Below are 24393 nucleotides of genomic sequence, written 5' to 3' on the forward strand. Positions count from 1 at the left end.
ATTTGCACCCATCAACCTCGTGTAACATAATGTGCCAGCTATTTAGTACCGGAAAATTTATCACTCAACAAGAGTCAAGGATCCTGTACCAAGCAATACTCCCACTTTCCAATTCCTGTCATTTCACTTGCTCTACACAGTTTGCCAAAACATCTCACTCCCTCGGCTCTCCGCAGATTTAAGACCAGCATTTATATGTATTAGACTGGTCATAGAAAGCCAACCATAAATTTATCTATAAGAGCCAGCCACGCAACGTGTAACAGAATACTCAGATGTGAGTAATATGTACAAATGAATATAAATATTGAACTTGGGCGCCGGAGCAATTAGACACTGTCACATTAACAGCACCATCTCCTTCATGTACGGGAGGGAAGGGGAAGGGTTTCCTCCTGCATGGGACTCGGGCCGTTTGTCATACGAGTGGTGCAGGTGACCAGTAATAAAACGTGGGAAATTCATCATCATAATGAATGACCATGAAGGCAATTCCTTTTCATAAAATGTTATAATTGCAGTAATTAACTACCTGGTTGTTCAGTCGCATACCGTGGCTGTTGCACATAATCCATCACAGTTTCCAGTGGTAACGGCGTGTTGAACACATCCTCAGCTACGGAACTCAGTAGCCTCCGCGCGGCAGTGAGTTGCCAACCAAACTGATCAAATCTTGCCAGGAAAACCCAAGGTGGTGACACAGGCTGTGGCCCCAGCATCTAAAAGCAGCAAAAGTGACTTCAAAGAACTTTTACAAATTTGCAAGGAGAGGAGTCAGGGCCACTCACAGCCGTGTGCTGCGTGCCTGCCGAGGACTGGTGACTCCCCGGGGAGAGGGAGTCATTCCTGCAGCTCTTCTGGCCCACTGCCGGAGCTGGGGCGGGCACGCTGACCTCGGGGATTGGCACTAGGAAGTCCAAATTCATGTTATGTTTCATAGCCACACATGCCAAGGGGAGCTGCCAGCCCTCTGGCATGCCAGGATTACACCCAGGGGACCACGTCCTCCCAGGGACAGCACGGAGGGTGGTGCAAGGGGCCAGCAAGGGTCTGCCACTGGGAGCTAAAGGATGCCCTGCCTTGCGTGATTGCAAATGCAGTCTAAATATTAAATAATAAACCTTACCATTATAGTAGAGGACTAATAGGTTTGCTTTAATGGATAGCACATTTCTGTGCTGCTCTGTATCAATCCAGATGTATTGCTCCAAGCAATATCAGCAATTAAGCTGTAATGAGCTGCTTCCTCTGCACACACAAACCTGATCCAGAATTTCCTAAATTAAACTGTAATGAATGATCCAAACCAAGATGGGTCAACAGGGGACAGCATGGGGGGTCTGCTGGGCGTAAACCCACTTGTGCTTTTTACTTTATTTCGGGGGGACTGAGGGCAGGGTGCTGCCACCACACGGGGGCCGCCGGGCCGGGGACCGCTGCTCGCAGCCCCAGCCCCTCCTGTCCTGCGTCCCCATCTGCAGACGCAGCAGCCCACAGCGTGGGAAAGGACAGAAGAGTTCAGTAGATGTTTTTTCCTTCAGGTAAAGGAAAAAAGGTAAAAGGCTTTCCTGTCTTACTTTAAAAAGAGCTGCTTTTTTATATTTCTGCAAATATTTGTATTTTCCATTTTCCATCCTTCCCGGAGAGGGGAACCTGGTCACGCGACCAGCTGCTGCCACAGCTCCCAGCATCTCTGCAGCCATGAGACTGAGCTTCACAGCTCAGGCTTTGCCCGATCTTCTGCGCTACTTCCATCCCTAAGAGAATCTTGCATTTATTCTGATGAAAGGATTAACTTGGGCGAGAGGTTTTGAATATCCCAGGCTCATACACATCTGGTGGATTTTCTGTAGGACGGCATTTCCCCTCGACAGGAGGAGTTCAACCCAAAGAAATACCCGAGGGCGAGACAATAAGAAAGTAGGGATGAGCAGGAGGTTGGATAAAAGCGCGCACAATACAGCTACATGATCATCAGGAATAAGAAAAGAGTTGGTCATTGCAGACAAATGAGATTAACGCAGCAAGACACTGGATAATTAAAGCAGTTGTCCTTATGCAAAATTCAGCAGATATTCCCAAATGCCAATGCCAGACAAATTGCACCATCTGGTCAGCGAGATAAAGTCTTTTAACAAGAACTTTGTAGGCTGAAGGTTCTTATCCATAAAAACAGGTCACACCAGTACACTGTGATTTTCCAAATCTAGGGCAATCTACTCTTCCTCTTCTCTCCTACTTCATCCCAACTTTAAAAAGCACATATGGTGCATCCCCAAAGCGATACGGCCCCCAGAAAGAGGATCTGATCTTAACTCTCTCCTTTCTTACAGTGACAATTCCCTCTTTTGCCTGATTCCAGATGCCAACGTTCTTGTTGAAAGACCATTTGTCCTATTAGGAAGCCATCTAAATAATAAAATATAATACACACATAACAGATATATAATAAATATATATGGCAATCTTAATATACACACTTTAATAATATATTATTATATGCTATTATAAAATAATTGTGTATCATATGAACAAAGGTAATATAATATTATAAATAATTAAAATATATGTTGCTTTACAAGATGTAGCAATGTCTAAACTATACTTGCAATTTTGAGCAGAACACAGCTTTTTCGATCTCTTTGGAGCACCTGATATCTCGAAGGCCCTATTTGTTACGCCCATCCAAAACTGTTCTCTGAACTGCCTTGGACTAACACACAACTCCTGACTCTCAGCGCTGCTCTGCGCGGGGCTGCTGCCTGCCGAGGCACGCTGCCTCTGACATTTGCACACACCTTCAATAGCATCGTGAGTTCCGAAACACACTTCAGGCTGTCTGCAGCACTTCTGGAGAAGAGCTGGGGAGTTCTGCTTTGGAAACATTTTACCCTTCGGTATTTTTGTCGTCGGTTTAGCAAGAGGCAAGGCGAACCGTCAGCGCCACTGGGTGCAGACCTGCACCTCCTCGTCAGCCATTCCCCCCTGGACACGGTGGGGCAGGTCATCTCCTGCACCGTGCCCTCTGCAGAGCCACCACACGCGTGAGAGGCGAATGAAACCACCCTCCACGAGCCGATGGCACCGTAAGACAGCTTTGCTCAGCCCTTGGGACACAGAGCATCTGGGAGGGGGACCACAGGCACATGAGGGGTTGTTCCAAGCCCACCTTAGCACTTCTTACATGGAACAGCGTTATTAGAGGGGACCTGAGTGTACCCAGAGGTGCTGGGTGCTCCCAGACCCCTGGCAGCGGCGTCTGAAGCCCTTTTGGCCCTATCTGTGTGACTGAGCATGAATTTCTCACACCATGGCTACAAAACAAGCCTGGGAACTGCAGGCATCCCCTCCCGTAAGACCTGATAAACGAGCCGCTTCAGGAAAAGGCAGAGGTAAGCTTTCCATTTATCTCAACGCAGCTGGAGCAGCCTTTGATGCAAAAACCTACTGGCCTTCCCACATGGAACATCTGTAAACTGGCCATTACCCCAGCGTGCTGGGACATAGCTCATGGAAGAGTCAGCCCATTAGCAAGGAGCCTGAAGCCTTTACCCAAGGCACCAATAATGCCAGGGTATCCAGAGACACTTGTTCCTAAGCGGTAAAATCTTGAAAATTCATTTTGAAGAGACGATGAACTAACGCCACGTAATAATCTCAAAGGCTGAGCGTCAGGAGCACCGCAACAAAAAGAAGCAGCTTTATATGGAGGGGGGGGGAGTTCTCCGATGTCAGTATGGGTTCAGAAACCTAACGGCTTTAATTACTGTTTTATACATAGTACTAATTCCCTTGATTGTGCTGTGAAATCAAAACACCTACTGAAGACCTTTTTCCCCTTTAGAAAAAGCCCTCAAAGTAAATAAATATTCATACGCACCTGCCCATCTGAAATGAAAGGAGAATGAATCAATAATTTTCATAGCTTAGTAACCTCCTGCCAAGTGCCCTGTTATTTGAGATTTTTATGTGGAGTTCCCTTTTATGAGATTCTGTTTAATACAAGTTTAAAAGTCAGACAAGCATGGTCCACTAAATCAAAGCTGTTTTCTAGGCTGCATCATGTGGCAAAATACCCATCTGTTCCCTTAACACCACATTGCGAGCTGGCGTTTTAACATTCACAGCAGAAAGTTATTTTCAGATACGCAGCGCACAGCTACAGCAGCCCTGCCTCCATTAGGACACCTGTATCCATCCTCATTTCTATACGCCGAGTAAGTCACCACTTGTTGGCGGCCAGCCCTCTACACAACACCGGATTTGTCACCCTCGTTAGCATCACGATGGGAAAGGCAATCAGACGACGAACTTGGGGATCCACCGCAGAAAATGTGGGTGATCTCATTTTTACCGTTGCGCCTCAAGATTTAGGGTGCAGAGAAGTGAGATTTAAAGAGGCATTTGAAAAGAGAAGGGGGCTGCAGGTGGTGCTCGTGTTTCCAGGCGCCGGAAGGAGGGCTGACGGACGTCCGTGCGTCGGGAGAGTGTAACTGCTCCTGGAGAGGCTCCGGCAGGACGTGAGTATATTTAAAGATGAATTTGTCGTGCAAATCTAACTACGCACACGCTATCCCATAATGGAAATGTACACACCGTACTGGGGATGAGCGGAGCAATCTGAAAGGTAAATGCCACTCGTGGCATTTTTTTTCTGCTTGTGACATTTGCGGTAGCTCATGTTCTTCCTCCAGCTCAAATGTCCTCTGAGGGCAGGAGAAGCAGCTGGATATCCTGCGTGTCCAAACTGCCAGGAATTCCGGGGGAATGGTTGGGGGGGGGGGGTTCACTGCAGATGAGCAAAACGTTAATGAAGAGAAGGACAAAGCCCAGAGAATCAGCAGGACCTGCAGATTCCCAGGGGAAGCCAACTCCACGGTACCATGTGCGTTGGATGTCCTGGCAACACATCACCGCAAAACCTTGCTGTGAAATCGGTGACCCTGCCAGGGTCTCTGGTTCTAAGGCAGGGCGATGATTTCAGGTAGTTGTCAGTGAGCGGACTAATAAACGTCAAACCCAGAGCTTTACCAAGCAGAAACTCCATCTGGACCCTCATCTTGCAATCAGATGCATTGGGAAAAGTCAGTAGTTTCACGGTCAGGTTTATGAAAGCGAAGGTATGGGGGACATACGTACCTATTTTATATATATATATATATATATTCATACACATATATCTCTCTCTCTCAAGAAAAGGAAAATCAATCTCATTGAGAACCAGATGCCGGACATAAATTTATTAAGACGAATGAAGCTACCTCATTCACCTTTGATGCCTGGAGGCTGAAAATTCAGGTAATCTTACTTCTCCCCGGCATCAAAGCTCTCTATTTCTCCCTGCTAAGTTCTCAGCAATAATTCATGTCTCTGTGTTGCACTGATCAGCCCAGTCTTTGAGATCCTACTCTTTTGTCTACACCTTCTCCTATAACCAGCTCCTACGAGCGTGGGGAGGTAAGGTTGCTGGCAGAAGAGATAAAAACTATTTATCGTACTGACCTTTTTGATTAATAGGTATAGGTATTAAATCATTTTTATCATGTGAACATAACGACTTGCAAGACAACAAAAGGGCATTTCAATTTTATATCAAAACCTTTAGTGAGAGCTTAACCCCCCATGGTGAAATTCTGGGACAACCCAAGTAGCCAGGAGCGGATAAATCGCTTTGGTATGAACCAAGAACCGATCCACGAAGCAGCTGGGATCATTTGAAGGAGCCAATCCTTTCTTATCCTGGATCGTGGAGAGCGGTGGCTGGCACGAACCTGGGCTGCAAGTAACGGAAGCCAGAGGCCGGCTGCGTTTTAAGGGGCATTCCGAAGGAGCGGAGTGCTCCAGCGGTGCTGTCAGCCCTCTCCAGCATCTCTACTCTCCCTCCCTGTGCAAAAGAGTACTACGTGGATTTACAGCACATCCAAAAAGTAAACGAATACGTGCAAGCTCAAAATAGCAGGAGAGGAGGAAGCAGTCCCTCCGTGGGAGCGAGCCGGGCGCCGGAGCTCCACCGCAGAGCAGGGGCCGTGCCGGGCGCGGGGGCCGGCGACACGGGGCCAGTGCCGGGCCAGCAGCGAGGACAGGGCGCTGCCAAAGCAGCAGAGCTGAGAAGGTGGGGTTGGGACGCAGGAGACCTTTGAGCAAGGTTTGGTTTGCACCTCCTTCGTGCTCAGCTGGCGAAACCGTAAGCGGCGCTGGAGAGAGGCGCAGGGAGCGGGACGAAGACGGGCGGGATGCGAGGGGCGTTAATGCAGGCGGGGGCTCGGTTTGCATGCAGAACCTTGTAGGCAAACTCAGAAACACTCGGGATTTTCTAACAAATGTTATCAACCATACCTCCACTGGGCTTCATGTTCTGTCTTTCGCTTGAGCCTAATTAAGTAGATCACAGTAGTGTCTGATTGTGTATTAGACTCTAAAAATATGAGAGTAGCCTTCCGTTTTCCCCACAGCACCACACGAAACCTGTTTCCCAACTTTTATCAGGTACACAGATTCCCAGTGAAATCCTAGAATTGCTTCCATTAACTTCTATGGAAATCGAACTAAATACATACCAGACACAATTATACCGGGCATTTAATAACCCACTGCACATTAAAGTTTGTAGAAGTTAAAAACCACATTTTAAATCACTCACTGAATTAAGGAGCCCTCGGTATCTGTTACCAGTGCCCTAGCTGTACTCGCCCTAAGGAGCGAACGCAGATCACCGGGAAAGGCAGAGCACAGGGAGGCGGGGAAGGCAGCCACGGGCCACAAGTGCCCCACGTTATTTTTTAAAAGCCACCTTTCACAGCCTGTCCCTTCCACAGGGAGATCGCACAGGCTGGGGCCTGACCAAAACCCCAGGAAAGGACCGGTCTGTGATGGTTTTTTCCTCTGGGAGATATTAGGCAATTATTCAGAGGTGGGTACAGTGTCATGGTCCCCAAACACGGTGCTGTTCCGCACAGCAACAGCGATTCTTTTAAAAAATGAGGCAACCTTGAAAGCATCCAAAACTGCAATCTTCTATCACATTGGCTGCTATTACGGTAAATTGAAAAGGACAAGAGGAAGCATCCAAAGCACTTCTGCTGCCAGCGTCCCCTGGCACAGCCATCCCCGCGCAAGGGAGCTGGAGACAAATGCCCCGGCAACAAAACCTGGAGCTGTTTTTCTGCAGAGCTTCCCAGGCTAAGGAGAGGATCCTTGTAAGAGGGGAGAAGAATCAACTTGTACATTTAACCAAACCTTAATCCCTGAGCTCCCACCAAGCCACATGAAGTCTCCTGTTCACAGCCAATGAACCAACACGCTTCACCAACAAAACCCACAAGTGAGGACCATTACCGCCCCGGAAAGACGCTGGTTAGCACATGAGGACCCAGCTCCCGGCAGCTGACCCTCCACGTGAAGCCCGAGAGCAACGCTTTCCCCTTGCTGCTTGGTAGCACACACGCTTCCTTGCTATTTAAAAGTTGCTCAAAATTAAGGCTTCTAACCCAAGAGCCACCAGGCTGCTGGCTGGAGAGGGGCTGTGAGCACCGAGGCACTGAATTCTGCCAGACACCAGGAAAATCTTTGTCTGTCTGAGGCTTAATGACCTTCCAGTTTGACGCACCGTGATTGCATGAACAGGAACGCACAGACCTAGCTATGTAAGGCTTTAAAAAGTGACAATGTTCTAAGGCAGAAGGAGCCTTTTAATAATGTTTCTGAGCACAGCGCATCTGAGATCCCAGGCTGCCACGAGAAAACGAGGATCCTCTTTTGGCAGAGAGCTGTAAAGGGCGCCATGTCAGACGGTGTTTTGTCATCTTCGTACCCGTCAGCCTTCTAAACTCCGCGAGAGCAGACGATATGGAAAGCAGACACAAACCAAGGGCTTGCTGTATGGTCTGCGGGTGGAGGGGGTGGAAAGAGGCCACCGGCGTATTTGGACCATCCCTGGGGGGCTTGTCCCCGGCGGCTCTGCTCTGGTGAGGCTGGGCTGGGTGTGCTGGAGCTCAGGGCCGGTGGCGTGGGGAGGGAGCCCGCTGCCTCCCGTCCCCGCCGCCTCCTGCGCCTTGAGCGGTTTCGAGTGGTTTCCAAGTCTCGCCCACTCAGGGGCATAATTATGACGACTTTGGAAATCATTCCTTTCTGCCCGTCTCCATGCATAATTTCAAATAAGCCTCCCAGGCAACCAGCAAGAGGAGCTCCACGGAAAACAGTGGCAAGCTTTGAAGTTCGAGCCTCTGTTCTGTTTCCAGAAAGATTCTGATTTAATGATAGATGCATACCCTGCCAGGAAAGAAATTTTGTAATGGAAAGCAAGTTATCTGGGTATAAATATAACCCGTCTGCCGAGCTGCAGAGCAGAGCAGCCTCCGGAGAACAGGCAGGACTTTGGGTCGAGCCCAGGTGAGCTCACGTCTGGGCTCAGCCGCTCTCTCAGGCTGTGCCCTGGGGCTAGAAATTCTACTTCTGGTTCATTTTCCATAGCTATGAGGGTGGTAAAGACAGCAACAGCCTGAGGAGAGCTGTGAAGCAGAGAGCTTGCCCAAGCGGTGGAAGCATGGGGTGATGCCAGCAGTTGTGCAGCGGGCAGGCGGGCCTGGGAGCGTGGCCTTGCACCCATCCTGCTCCTCACCGAGGGCTGCACACGAGCACCTCGCTTCTCCAGAACCCGGAGGGCCCGTGAGATGGCAGCAAATCAGTTAATGGTTATTATAAACCACTTTTTATTACAACTTCAGTAACTCTAAACTCCATTTGATAACATCAATGATATTAATACAGGCACCCTCGGTTTACTCCTTGCAATTACAGCAACTCCTAAACAACCACCTTAAGAAGAAAATGCTTTTCTTATCCCGACTAAAGCAGCGCTTGTTTTTTGCCTCTCCCTAGGCATTCAGTCACTTTATTAAGCCATAGCAAAGTACACACGGCTAATTACCAACACAGTAGTTCTGAGAGGCAGAGCTTTCCACTAATTGAGCACTCAGACTTAACAGGGACTTCGCCTTTTGTAAAGACATTCTGAAGCCTCCACCAGGTAGATCACCAAAAAAAAAAAAAGGTGTTAAATGGGCGATTTGGGTGGTCAATTGGCCGCTGATGGCTTTAACTGAGAGCGATTTGGGTGGTCATTGGCCACTGATGGCTTTAACTGAGAGCAGGACTTGGCCCCATGGTTATTTAGATCACGTTTAGGCTGAGAGAGGCCCTTCCATCCCCTTCCTAGGGAGGCTTTGGGACCATGACCTTTTTCTAAAGAGCTGTTATGAGGGACCCAACAAGTGCTGGTGGAAGTTGCCATGTTCAAGCCAAGCAGGGGTTAGCCAGGCTTTGGGTGCAGTTTTCACATCTGTGGTTGGTTCTTCAGCTCATCTCAGTCTTGCTTTACCCTCCCCTAGGGCTGGACCTGGGCTTATCGACTTCTATTAAACTGCTCTTGCTGAGGGAGACCACGGGTTTGCCTCTGAAGCCAGATTTGAATTGCAGAATCTGGAGACAAAAGGTGCTCCACACAGTGCACAATACCTCAGAAATACACTCAAAACTTGTCTTGGCAAATAAGATACCTTATAAAATAACTTATCAAAATAATCTTATCAAAAGACTTATGTCTCAAAAAGACTTAACACTCCCTTTTTCCCACACACACAAAACCTTTTTTCACAGCCTGTGACTTTCTGGTTGGGCTATTCTTGTCTCTTTTCTGAGTCTCCAAAACCTTCACCCTACTCGAAGTCCCAGGGACCCCTGGCTTGCTGAGGAGCCACTCACAGACCACAGGGCGACTGAACACGAACAGAGAAAATGAAACTAGATCTTTCCTTCCGCTTGCATGGCTTTTGACGTTATTAGAGCAAATCCCCAGATGATGCAAGGAAAAAAAGATAATATCAGTATTCTTCACCCGGGCACCAGTACCTCTTAATGTTAATAGCAATTGAAGGCGAAGCTGTCTGTCAGATCATTGCTTTATAAAGGAAATTTTTAATATACGGTCTCGTAGCACTTGTGCAGAGCCCGGTGGCTGGGACAGCCAGGGACATGGTGACACAGGGACAAACCCCCCTGCGCCAGGACTTGCACACCGAGGCCCACAGCTGGCAAGCACCAGTGGGCAGAAGTGTTGAAGGCTAACTCAGAATCATAGAATCATAGAATCATAGAATCATAGAATGGTTTGGGTTGGAAGAGACCCCTAGAGGTCACCCAGTCCAACCCCCCTGCAGTGAGCACAGACACGGCTAACTAGATCAGGTTGCTCAGAAATTTAGGACAGTTTGATGAACAATAAGGAGAACACTTAATCATCTGTAACCAGAAAAATATAGCTAGCATTCTTAGAACAAGTGCACCCTGGAGCAAGTAGGCCTGGAAAGGACAACTAATCAAGATGTTTTGAAAGCATCCGAAACTTGGCAAGCAAGCCCATGGTCCTTCACTGAACTACCCTCACTATAATACTAAAAATCACACCCCTGGGTCAAAGGACCCTGGCCCAGGTGAAGACCCTTCCTCACGGAACACACGCAGTACAAAGGACGGACACTGTAGCTCTAAATTAATCGCTTCTCCCTTCATGAGCTCCCCAGCCTTTCCCTGAAGACCCTGAGAAACAGGGATCTCACCGGTGAGCTGCAGCGACGAGCCCCCATCGCCATTTGAGCTGCATCCCTCCTTTCCCGACCGCATGGCTCTGGTTCCCATCACAACGTTGGTTTCCGTCAGAGGGATGGACCAGCATCACATCTTTCACATTCAGCTTTAATCACCTTTGAGTGGCTGAGACTTGAAAGCTCCTTTAATCCATCAGAGGGGAAACAGCCTGAGAAACGGAAAAACTACTGCAAACAGCCATCACCCAGCTGGTTTAGAGGAGCTGCCAGGAACTGGCTGGGAATGGAACTCCTCTCCCAGTTCTGCGCTTTTCCCCCATGCGGGATCGCGGGCAGCTGTAATTGCATTTGAGATGTGCCCGTGTAAAACCCACTTCCCTGATCTTTAAAGAGAGATCTTCCAGTTCATGCCTGTGGTGCTGATGCTTATCTTAAATAACCTCAGGAAAAGGAACCCACCGCCACTTCTTTTTCCGATACAATATCCTTGTCAGCAGTGGAGAGCTTAAGTGTTCTTCCCTTTCACACCTATTAGGTTGGAACAAGCTTTAAAAGCATAAATAACCTTCCCCAAAGCACAATGAAAGAGCTTATTACAGCCTGGGATTAATTTTTCTAATCTATTTACAAGCTAATAGGTCAAACTCAAATTTGACACTGAGGAAGGGAGGCAGGACTCATTATCTCCAGCAAGACTCGAGCATAAACATACGATGGTTTGGGGACTCGAATCAGTGTCCTAGCTTCTAATGAAAAGTTATCCAGCAAAGCCCTGCATTGCAAATGTCGTTAGCTACAGGGAAAATGAAATTCCTAATTGCTAAGCAAAAATGTTTTGATCTCAACAATTTATTAATTGTAAAAAGTCATCTTAAACTGCTCAAAAACGCGTTCCATTCCTTTCCCTTCTCTGTGTCAAAACTCCGCGTTACCCTTTTATGGCCGAAGGATGGGCAGGGCACAACCCCACCCAGAGCAGAGTTTTTCCTAGGTGTTGCACGGAGGGGCCCTGACAAACCCCATCTCACCCCCCGCCATGAATCCCATCCAATCCCCCCCGTGCAGAGGCACCGGGTGGGCGATGGATGCTCCGGCCCCGCTGCTCGGACCCCCCGGGGAGGGGATGCTGCTGCATGGTGCTGCGCACAAGCTGCCTTAGGTCAGTACCCAGAAAGGGCGTTTTTGCAAAACAAATCTCACCCCAGAGATTTGGGAAAAGGCTCATTTTCTGCCTCCGCACACGGCTCAGCTGTTCCTGAGGCTGTGCCTCCCTCTCCAGGCAGCCCGGGAGCCGTAAGCGCTGCTGGCTGTCGCTTCATCAAACCCTGCTCCAAGAAAAACTTAATTGATGGGGGCTTAAGGTAGCCGGCAATATCTGCTGGGCAGCCCAGACGACGGCTGCGAGCGCCGCTCGTTTCTGTCGTGGGTAACGATGCGGACAGCCTGCCAAACGGCTCCAATGGAAATCATCTCATGGAGCAGGAGAGGTGTCACGCTGAGCTCCCGCTCAGGCTCCAAAGCTGCAGAATACAAAATACGAGACCACTACCAGTGGTTTTGTAACTGGGTATTTCTGGCCTGCGTTCACAACAGCTTTGCTCAAGTCTTCAGGGTTTCACCTCGCGATGCCTCAACCCGCTGCGTTCCCATGCAGTGCCCCCCAGCCCGTGCTCTCTGGAGGGTGCAGAGCACACAGAATCACAGAATCCCAGAATGGCAAGGGTTGGAAGGGACCTCGGGAGATCACCCAGTCCAACCCCCTGCTCAAGCAGGTTCTCCTAGAGCAGGTTACACAGGACTTCATCCAGGCGGGCTTTGAATATCTCCAGAGAAGGAGACTCCACAGCCCCCCTGGGCAGCCTGGGCCAGGGCTCCGTCACCCTCAAAGTCAAGAAGTTCTTCCTCATGTTCAACTGGAACCTCTTCTGCCCATTGCCCCTTGTCCTGGCGCTGGGCACCACTGAGAAGAGTCTGGCTCCGTCCTTGTGACATCCACAGCACCCTCCCTCAGCCTCCAGCAGCCCTCCCAAGGCCGGGCACAAATCCTGCCAACACCCACCCCCACCCCTGGATATCAGAACCCGTTCTGCCATCCCAAAGAATTCAAAGTGCCTGGTGATAGGGATGTCGATGCTGTTTCCTCTCCGGTGTGCCAGGGGTCTCGCTCAGGGACACCCTCAGGGCTTTTCCCCACTCATTTCTTAGAACTTTGCTTGTAGGACTTTACTCCTAATTGTATTCTTGCCAGGAAGCCCAGCATTTCTGGCTGCACCGCCTGGGGGCAAGCTCAGCCCCCACTGGGTCTCTGGCCCAGGCAGCATCAGCAGACCGTGTCCACAGCAAAGCAACCCTAACTCATTCCTGCCTGTGTCTGGAGGGAAGTGCTCCGCAAAGACACCAGTGAATAACACCAAACAGGTAGTAAAATATTCTATGAACAGGAAAAGAAAAATAATTTCATAAATACTACTCATTTTTCTCAACTGCTGGATTATAAAACTGAATGTTGTCCTGCATACATTCTTCACTGCTACTTAGGAACAACGCAGGGTAGGGTTAGACTGGATCTAAGGAAGAAATTCTTTCCAGTGAGGGGGGTGAAACCCTGGCAGGGGTTGCCCCGAGAGGGGGTGGAGGCCCCATCCCTGGGAACATTCCAGGCCAGGTTGGACGGGGCTGTGAGCAATCTGATGTGGTTCAAGGTGTCCCTTGCTCCTGCAGGGGGGTTGGGCTGGGGGACCTCTGGAACTTTGCTTGTAGGACTTTACTCCTAATTGTATTCTTGCCAGGAAGCCCAGCATTTCTGGCTGCACCGCCTGGGGGCAAGCTCAGCCCCCACTGGGTCTCTGGCCCAGGCAGCATCAGCAGACCGTGTCCACAGCAAAGCAACCCTAACTCATTCCTGCCTGTGTCTGGAGGGAAGTGCTCCGCAAAGACACCAGTGAATAACACCAAACAGGTAGTAAAATATTCTATGAACAGGAAAAGAAAAATAATTTCATAAATACTACTCATTTTTCTCAACTGCTGGATTATAAAACTGAATGTTGTCCTGCATACATTCTTCACTGCTACTTAGGAACAACGCAGGGTAGGGTTAGACTGGATCTAAGGAAGAAATTCTTTCCAGTGAGGGGGGTGAAACCCTGGCAGGGGTTGCCCCGAGAGGGGGTGGAGGCCCCATCCCTGGGAACATTCCAGGCCAGGTTGGACGGGGCTGTGAGCAATCTGATGTGGTTCAAGGTGTCCCTTGCTCCTGCAGGGGGGTTGGGCTGGGTGACCTCTGGGGGTCCCTTCCCACCCAAAACATTCTATGATCCTTGTCCTTAAATACAGGAGAGTGCTTGACGCTTTGCCCACTGATAGCCAAGGACGGTAATAAATCTGGGATAATCCAGCAACCAAATAAACCAACGCCCCTTGAATAACCCCCCTCCCAAAGAGCACGCAGGGGTACGTTCACAGCCAGAGACACAAGGGTTTGCATTAATACTCCTCGAGTAGCTGACTCCACTCCTTGAACGTCAGAGGGAGCCCACGTACAGAGCCCATATGCACTTATTCAGGGCGTTAACTATCTTTGCATGTGTTTCTTGCATTTATGGGTATCCTTAATGTATTTCACTCTATGAAAAATGTGCCAGGAGATTTTTCGGTTTGTATCCATCTTCACCAAATATAAATAAACCCAACCTGGTTATGAACCCTGCACAGAGCCCCGTTGCCATTCATACTGAAAATTGATGCTGACAAAACTGGTCTTAACTTATTGCTGCCACAAGAATCATACAAAATTACATTGCCTAACAAAGCAAGAAATAAATGTAGTAGCAAAACAGTGTCCGGCGCTCCCAGAGTCAGCAGCACAGCCTGTGCGGAGCCCCATACACCATGGTGTACAATTCCTACCATAAGAAATATGCAATATGCCATTTCTTTTTATGAGATAATTCTTACCGGTGTGAGGCAGAAGGATGTGGCTACTGGGAGCATGGAGGATGCAAGTGCGTCTTCGAGTAAGCTGCATTCTGTGAGCAACCTAGGGAATCAGATATTAATATAAACCAGTTGCTTTTTATAGTCTCTTTTTTAATACAAAGAATCACTTTTTATGTATTCAAAGAGCTGAGTTTTGAAAAGGATGGGAGAGGCTGGCTGGGTCTCAGCTGCCTTTTGCCTGAGAAGTTGAAATAAGGACCATGAAGCAAGAAATCCTACAGCTCCAGTCCTAAGGAGCAGCTTTGCTGTCACTCGGGGAATCAATACCACCCTCGGCTGGAAAACACAAAGTGCTCACCTCCCCAGCTTCTTCCGAAATCCACGTTGCTGCAGATACTGAGCGTGGGGGGGGGGAGCTGAACCACACAGAGCCGACCAAAATGCACCAGTCTGCTAAGACAGGCAAACCCATAAAACATCCACGTTGCAGCCTATGGCTCTGTGCCTCCCTCCTCCCGCGTTCCTCAGGCTCTTATTCCCAGAGAACTCAAGTACCTGGAGAAAGAGCTGAGGAGTTCAGTAATTAGTCCTCTGGCAGTCGTGTTGGGTTTTATGCTGAACAGCTCTTGCGATTGCTCAATGCCAAAGGAGGCGGGGGGGGGGGGGGGTGTTAGAAAACGAGGTATCTTGGGGACTTTTATATTGCAGACTAAATAAACATGCAGGGTTATAGACACTGCCTGAACCCAACAGCTTTCCTGCCTGGGGCGGGGAAGGGAAGGAAGGTGAAAACCCCTTTCCTACAGCACATCCACTGGCAGAAATTGGAGCAGCTTTTCGGTACAATCTGGTTTTCGAGGCACCACGTACCTCTGGAGTATTGAGCCTGGCCCCACCGCTGCTTTCCTGGGCGTATAAATGGGACTGTCGAGCTACCGAGCCAGCTTGCTGGATTCACTGCAGAATCCATACTGCAAACTTCAGCCCTGCTGCGGGCATAACCAAGGGATAACTGGGGCTTAGCGAAGCCTACGACCTTTCTGCGCTCGCTCTTCTCTGCTCGTCATGAAAGGGCGAAGAGAAGAGCTTGCACAGCGTGCCGAACTTCTCCTTTATTTTTGTTATCACCTTGCTTTGTGCTTTCCAAATCAGGCTACAGAAAAAAGCTCCTTTTCCACCCCCCCCCCCCTTCCCAGAGCACAGTAAAACTCCACAGCAGATCTCTTATGATTATCACTCTTTCGCTTTCTAACATGATTATCGGTAAATGGCTCTCAGTAACTATTTGAAAGCTTTCTCAAAATTTACTTGTAAATAAGATTTATAAAGCCCATAAAATTCCTTTCCAAAATCCAGGCACCCATTTATGAAAATAAGTCCCTTCTGAAATAGCCGGTTAGTGCTATTTATGTCTTCGTTTTTTGACTTCACAGCTCATTTTTTTGACTTCTCACCCATGCCAGCCAAGAACCAAGCCCAGAAAGCGGGGCCAAATGCTGTGGGACGGAAGGAAAAGGACCCAAAACATCAGCCCTGAACCAGATTAAAGGGGCATCGTGACATCTGAGCAAACGTTACCTTTCCTTTCTGTGAGGCTTCCAGGCTCGGCTCGGCGACGGAGCGTGCCCGCTGGTGATGGAAGCGGTGGTATCGGCATGCAGGGGTGGCCAGGAGCTGGGGACCCCTGGACATCCAGCTCCAAGGGCTGGATCCTGGAGCAGGGGCAGAGCTCTTACCCAGGCAATCATGTGGCTTTACACGTATCCTTCCCAGCAACCCCCTCAGCTATTCCAGGCTGTTAGGACGGCTCACCGGGTGTTTAAACGGTTTGGCTGGGTCCTCTGGGTTATAATTATCTATATATTTTATATATATATATATATAAAATATAATTATAATGAGCTACAGCCCCCCCAAACATGATTCTACTCATGCTGACTTATCTGACTCCTGGGAATATTTACAAGAAGCAGGGGACCTCTTGCCAAAACGGAGGCGGGGGGTTGGGGGGGAGCAGCCAGTCGTCGCCGCTCACTTGCCTTTCCATCCCCCTGCCTACCTGACATCTCCTGCAGCCTGGGGAAAACCCACTCCAAGTCACAGCAGCGCACCCTGCAGCAACACATCTGCCGTTTATACCAATTAATTTACTGTAAAGATCCTTTTGGGCTTGCAAATACCGAATGTAAAGTGACTATAAATGTGAATTATTAGCCTTTTATAAGCCTGAGCTCTCTGTACCTGCAAGTCACTTCCCTGACAGCCGCCGGCAGGTCAGTACACAGGTCAGGGAGGGTTCGTGCTCATTTTGCCTCCCATGCTTATCCCCGCTCCTTCTTCTCAGCAGGGATGAATTTTGGCTCTGCTTTGCTGGGGTTGCCTCCTTGCCCCTGGCATGGATCGGGGCTCAGCCCCCTGCAAGGCACCAGCCCCAGCATCTCCCCAGCCTGGAAGAAACCTGCATCTTCCTCCCACTGCAGTGGCAAAACAAACTTTAAAAATCCTCCTGGATGGGTGCTTGTGCTGCGGGAATGGGGCTCTGGAGGCACAGGGAACAGCGTGATCCCCCACAGGGATGCGATTTCACGAGAGCTTCGCTCCTGCCCAGGCACCGCTGCTTTGGGAGGAAACTGTTTTCATGGAACAATCACTCAACTTACGTTAAGAACCGTATCAGTTGACTCTGCTACTGCTGAAGATGATTTGGACTTGAGCTTTTAGCCAGGGACCCCGAAGGGACCAAAAAAATGCGATGAAGGGACCAAAAAAATGCGATGAAGGGACCAAAAAAATGCGATGAAGGGACCAAAAAAATGCGATGAAGGGACCAAAAAAATGCGATGAAGGGACCAAAAAAATGCGATGAAGGGACCAAAAAAATGCGATGAAGGGACCAAAAAAATGCGATGAAGGGACCAAAAAACCGCGATGAAGGGACCAAAAAACCGCGATGAAGGGGCAGGATGCTGTGCAGTCATCTCCTACAGCAGATGGGGAGCAGCTTAGCTGGCCAGGACCAAGAAATGGCAGAAAGATCTTTCTGCAATGGCAGGAAACACCAACGGACACAGACAACGCTGCAGGGCCAGGGAGCAGCGCATCCCTTATTTAGTGGTAGTAGTAGTTGTTTTTTTCTGGAAGCAAACGTAGCCGTGCCCCACAGCTGGGGACAAGGATGGCACAGTACTAAGCCATTACACCATCATCATTAACGGAGTTGGCTGGCAAGGCACGGCCGAACCATTCATCAAGAATCCCCCCCCCCACACACCCTTGGCCAGCTGTAATGACTCTATCGCTATAGCATAAAGAGCAATGCCGCGGGCGTGTGATATATGAAGTACAAAATGTGTTTTCCTAAACATCTGCAAGGCAGGCAAGCAACAAATTAACTTGTTGTAATTAAGTCTGATAGTGTGATGATTTGAGCATGACCTTTGTAAAAAGGGCAAAAAGAAGTTTACTTTATTAATTAATGTGAATAAAGCGGTTGAGCTCTTTACTAAATAGCTGCCCATCAATGGTCCATTGCCAAATTGCTACACAGGTAATCTTAATTAGTGTCTAGCAGGGCAGGTCATGCTCCACATGGGCTACGTAGCAGAGAAGAGTTCAGTTTTAGGCATTAAGAATTGTATTGATACTGAAGACAAGGTGAGAGCTTCACTGGTTTGTCACCCAAATCCAGGTGGAAATGGCGGGGGTAACCCTGCACAGACACCCCCAGGACTAACCCGAAGGAGACTGGGGGAGAGCTGCATCTCAGAGGAATGGGAAGGAATTGCGGGAGGGGAACAGCGTGGGGTTTTACGGGGCTGGCACCACCCATCAAGTGACCAAGCACAGCCAGCACCGGCCCTGGGCTCGGATTCAACAGGAATTCCTTTGCAGGAATTCTTCCCGTTCGCCTTTTTTAACAACAGCCAGGACACTGTTTAAGCAAGTCAGGGCACACTTTAAGAAGACCACAGAAATTACCTGGGCCTCTGCTATTTGCTACCCCTGTAGAAGGTGCCGCGGCTTCGCTAGGGACCCTCCACCCTGGCTGGGGACCGAGACCCGCAAGCAGTGGGCAGACGACCCAGCAACACGTCACACCCGTAGGAGCCATGAGACCACCCCAAAAACGCTCTGAAACTCCTGGAATTGGGCCAGCAAGGCACCGCTTCATCTCCAAGCTGGGTCCTGGTGCTCCTCGCTGCCCTTCTCTGCCAAGCCCCTACCACGGCACGCGCCGGCACAGCCAGAAAAAGTCGCTGTAAGAAAAGCCTTCGCTGAAGTGTTGCCTCGCAGCTCAGTTCCTCGCTCTCGGTGCCCAGGGCCGCTGGCGGGTTCAGCACCAGGAGACTGAACTTTGCATTTTGCACGTGGAGCCTGACCAGAAGCCACGGATTGCAAAAAAAACCAGGCACCAACAAGAGACACCACAGCCTGCTTTAACCAACAGCAACATCCTCTCTGCGTTACTCAATTTTGCAGGACCAAGGTATGACTTAAATCATCTTTAACAGGTAAATAACCAAGAACTACAAAGCTATTAAAAAAAAATCCCCTTAGCTGTGCCCGCTGCACCCCGGTGCTGCAGAACGACGATCCCAGCGAGCCCACCGCGCCGGGGAAGCTGAAGGTGTGGGGTGGAACAACGAACAGGAGCTCATTAGATCACGTCCGTGCTGTGGAGGGGTGCGGGGGGCTTGTACAGCCCAATTTCTTATAAAGCATCTTTGGCCGATGGAGCGGACACGGGGCCATGGGGAGGTTCTCCAGCCTGCGCTCCCCTGGCAGCGATGGAGCATTTGATACTCGCTATTAATCTCATTTTCCTGTGGCATTTCAGCAAACGGCCACGGCTATAAACTATAACAGGGGGGTTACGGCCAAACTTCAGAGCGCTGTAGCCTCCTCCAGTGCTGAATTCTTTTTTTTTTTTTTTCACTGGCGAGGGAAGGAAAGGAAGGTGGCGGCATTTACAACACAAACGCAGCACTAAATTCACCTGAGAAATGCACCGGGCCAGGACACCGGGTGGGAGTCAAAAGTGCTTTAAAGTAAGAAGGAGGCAACAAAAACAACAACAAAAAATTAATTTTGCTCAACGTGAGAAGACAGATATTCTCTAGGAATTAAATAGGTTCACAACCTCAGGTGTAAAATAGAAACAACTTTTAAAAGGGTGCTTTGATGTATGAACCTCAAATATATCTGCCCAGAGAGGGGGTGGAGGCCCCATCCCTGGGAACATCCCAGGCCAGGTTGGCCGGGGCTGTGAGCAACCTGATGTGGTTCAAGGTGTCCCTGCTCCTGCAGGGGGGTTGGGCTGGGTGACCTCTGGGGGTCCCTTCCCACCCAAACCATTCTATGGTTCTATGATCTACATTATTTTTAATTATTAAAATTATAAATACCCTTCACTGTGCTAACACAGACATTACCTTACCCTAGCGGGCCCCTTGCAGCTCTAAGCAAGCTAACTTTTCTTACCCTGTATTTTCGAATGGCGACAAGCATCTGCTTTCCCATTTCCATGGCAGAAACGTGCCCGCGGCCGAGAGCCTCGCTGTTGCCCAGGAGGCGGCAGAGCAGCTCGAGCTCCAGGGGGGCCGAGCCCCTGGCACCTTCACAGCACGAGGTCCCCGCTCCTGCCAGCCTGGGGCACACGGGGGGTGCAGATCCTTCTTTCTAATTTAAAAGCAAACCAAGCCTCGGCTAGTTTTCTCAACCCACTTCCCACCACCGCGGGAATGCCCAATTCCTGTGCCATACCCCAGCAGGAGGGAAGGAGCCCGCTTGCTTTTGGCCTTGGAAAAAAAAAAAACAAAAGGAGATTTTAAATATTTTTTTGTGGCTTGGCTTCGTGCAGGCTTTACCCACCCCAGCGCTCAGGGGAGCTACAGGTGAGGGGGTCTTGGCACAGGCGGGCGTAGCCAGGGGAGGATGCTCGGCTGCAGCGCTCGGCGTGTCGCCGTGCTACGTACGGCAGCGCTCGGCGTGTCGCCGTGCTACGTACGGCAGCGTTGCCATCAGCAGAGCAGCCCCCGCCGAAGCGTGCAGCAAGCGCCTCGCTCCGCTGGCTTTCATTACAGCAAATTTCCAATGACAACCCAGACCCCCAAACCACCTCATCTTCGAAACAGCCAGAGGCTAAGAGGTAAAAAAAAACAAACATTGTCAAGACGGTTTGGTATTAGCAGTCTAACATCATTATTGAGCTAAGTGCTAGGGAAGAAATCCAATGAGCCATCTGCAGAAAGAATAGGTATTACACAGCCCTAACAGGCACAGCCAATAAATATATTTATCCGTTCAGAAATACTAAATGAGTCTATGAGTCTGTTCCATTTCATTTCTCTCACAGAATATTTGTCCAGATAAATATACGGAGGTTGAAAGCTTTTCATCTTTGCAGCTTTTTGGAAATCTAGATTATTTAAAAAAAAAAAAAAAAAAAAAACCCTAAAAAAAAAAAATCCAAGGGTCTCTGTAGGGTTTTTTCTACGACTCACTCACTGCAGGAAAATGCACACAGAGCCCTTTGCTTTCCCTTGCTTTCAAGTTCATGAAACATCTCCTGAATAAGCTTGTTCGTTATTATTAGGATTCGGAATAATTTCCGAAGAGGCTGTGCTGGGGTGGATGGCTACAGCCCAGGGTACCTCCCCGCTCTTACGGAGGCCTATCCTCAGGCACAGTCCCCAGCCTGGCAGGGAAGTGCTGTTCATCGAACTATGGGTTTAGAAATTCCCAGCCGCCCTCCCTCCGCTGGGGTGGCCAGGGTGACCGTGGGGTCCCTGAGGTCAAGGCCACCACCAGCAGGAGCAGGTTTCTGATTCCACAGCCCACTTTGGCCCGGATCGGCACTAACGCTGACTTTGCTGTCCCGTCAGGAAGGAAAGCAGCAGGGATTTGATGGCTTGTGCAGGTCGGACGCTGCAGACGCGGGAGCGTGTCCCCTCCTGCCCCGCGAGGGAGCTGGGGAAAGGGGGGATCATAGGGACAGGGCAGAGGGGCTCAGCGCCCCAGGGCTGGAAGGCAGGAGGCCAAAACCCCTCAGTCGTGTCTAGAAAATGCACGAGCTGCACACTCGTATAGAAAAGAAGTTGTGAAGGGCAAACACCCCGTGTCCGATACCACGTAGACCCCACCACATCTAAGCCCCTGTCTCAACTCAGCTTTAAACGCCCCTTCACAGAATCACAGAATCCCAGCATGGCAGGGGTTGGAAGGGACCTCGGGAGATCACCCAGTCCAACCTCCCTGCTCAAGCAGGTTCTCCTAGAGCATGACACACAGGACTTCATCCAGGTGGGCTTTGGATATCTCCAGAGAAGGAGACTCCACAGCCCCCCTGGGCAGCCTGGGCCAGGGCTCGGGCACCCTCAAAGTCAAGAAGTTTTTCCTCACATTCAACTGAAACCTCTTCTGCTTCAGTTTGTGCCCATTGCCCTGGACACCACAGGTCTCAACACTGTCTTTTTGACCCATTCTTTCAAAATAGTTTGCACTAACGTTACAGGCCCTTTTCCACCTCGGTGGAAAAGAAGATGAGCTCGTTTTATGCTGGCGGAGATAATACAGATCCTTGCTATTTATTAAGGTTCAGTAACAATTTGAACCACAATGGCTTTTATTCATGAAGCGATTTGCCTTTCAGATCTGTCAGGTAGATGTCTGCGTTAGTGATCCAACCTGCTTTCACCGAGGGAAAGATGAGGGCTGATTGCTCATCCCCCATCTTTTGGCAAATGCACCGAGAATTTATTGTAAAAGACAGTGAGAAGGGAACTTTTTTTTTTTTCCCCAAAAAAACCACCAAAGTTGTGGTTTATTTTTTAACAGCTTTAAAGCAGTTTGTCCCCAGAAAGAACGGTTTAAACACAGAGGGCATAAAGGTGATGGTATTCATGTCCATTTTGTCCTGGGGAAATGATTCCTAGGGCATTAGCCTCGCGTTGGGGATAGAAAACTCCCAGGACCCATGGGAAGCACGGTTCCTCCCCCCTGTAATTGTACTTGCCTTCCTAAAATTGCAGTGCGAACGCAAGGCGAGCGCTCGGTGCCGCGCTGAACCAGCTCCGTGACCCCCAGCACCCAAAAGGTCGAGCAGGTTGCCTGGGGCGCCTTCATCCTCAGCCTCATAAATGATGGATTTCCCTCATCTCTCATACGGCAGGGAAAACTCAGGTTTCGCCCGTGTGATGTTCATAAATGATGCATCGGCGCAATTCATGATTCATTTCTACATGCTTTTTACATAGCTATCCATCGCTTGAAGCCTCGCCGAGCCTGGCAGCCGCGCAGCCTCCCCCAGGGAGCCCCCGGGTGCCTCCAAAGGTCGGGCAGCTCTAAATCAGGTGGGTGCTTCGCCCCGGGAGCTCGCTAGCTCGCGCAGGGCCGCACCACGGAGCCCCGAGCACAGGAGCAAAGCGAAGGTAAGGTTTCTCAAAGGGATCTGAGCGAGTCGCCCATCCAGGCAGAATTCCCTTACTTGTCCTCCCTAAGTTCCCAGCCTGGTTGCCTCGACCCGGCTGCCCCAAAGCCGTCACCCACGGCTGCCGTGGTACTTTATAATGTGATAACTGCCTGGTACTTTATTTCACTTTTCACATGGGTGGCGCAAGAAGGGTACGCGTGGCCAATGATTTAAATCCGCGCCGAGCTTTCTCCTCTCCTTACCTCCCTAGGGAACCGAAGGACAACATTCACATGGTGGAAGTCTTCATTTCTACCTTGAATTCATTCGCTTCTGCAGTCAGCTGCCATTTTATGTGCCAAGCTAGACAAAACACAGTGCAAAAGAAAAAAAAAAAAATCAGTAATCACTAAACGGCACTCACAATTCAAAGGCTGTGAGAGAAAAGGGCATGGTCCTACCAGGAGGCACAGGTCCAAACCTCTTGCCGAAACTCATTTCTTCAGGCGAGTTAAACCATCCACAACTGATGCCAGTAAACCAGCCATGCCCTTGATGTTAGTCAGGCACTAGGGTTTTGAAAATTATCCCAGCTTGACTGAGATATTTTGGCAAAGTTGTGTAATAGAGAGGGGCAGATCCCCCCCACCCCCGGTGAGAGGGACAACCCGGGTCCCACCAGCACACCCCAGCTATGGGCCAGGCTGAGCGCATCACCCATGTCACCAGGAGCCACTCACCAGACTCTGCTTAGGCTGGGCTTACTAAGTCACCAGTTTTACCACAGTCTGCAGTTTGGCACCGTCACCAGTGAGCTCTGCTCCAAAGCACGGCCGTGGGGAGCCAGGGTCAGCCGGACCCCGGCGGATGCCGGACCAGGAGCCGCAGCGGGAGAGGACGGATGCTTCCAGCTCCTCACACCCCAGCCAGGACTCGGCGTGCTCGGTGCTTTTTGAAATGGGGATGCAAATAACCCATTTCTGCAGAGGGGCTGGCCTACACAGTTATCGGTCTTTTGCACTGCCAGGCAATGTATATTAAAATGTTTGAATAGACAATACTGCAGGAAGTCCAGTTTTGATTTATTTTTTGCCTTCTGGAAAGCATAAAAAATAGAAGTGAGTAGAATAAGCAATAAAAGATAAGGATTCTTGTCTTCTTTCTTTTAAATTGAAGTTTACCTATGTTACGCAAATGCAGCGCTTTAGCAGCACCTTTTACACGTCAAGGGATTTCTATGTTTATATTAAAACCTTGATCAGTGGGATTTTTTATTTAACTAATTCCATTTGCAGGAAGAAACCAGAGATACAGCGGTCTTTTTTTTTTAGTGAGTTTTTCTTTATAACACGTTTTCCATTTGGCAGAGGAAGGGAAACCATCAGTCACCAAGCCCTGCAGTTCATTTTATCAAACTATTTGACTGAGCGTGGACTGGCAACA

The sequence above is a fragment of the Egretta garzetta genome, unplaced genomic scaffold (assembly GCF_000687185.1).
Source record: "Egretta garzetta isolate BGI_Z169 unplaced genomic scaffold, ASM68718v1 scaffold228, whole genome shotgun sequence".
In the NCBI taxonomy this organism is placed as follows: Eukaryota; Metazoa; Chordata; class Aves; order Pelecaniformes; family Ardeidae; genus Egretta; species Egretta garzetta.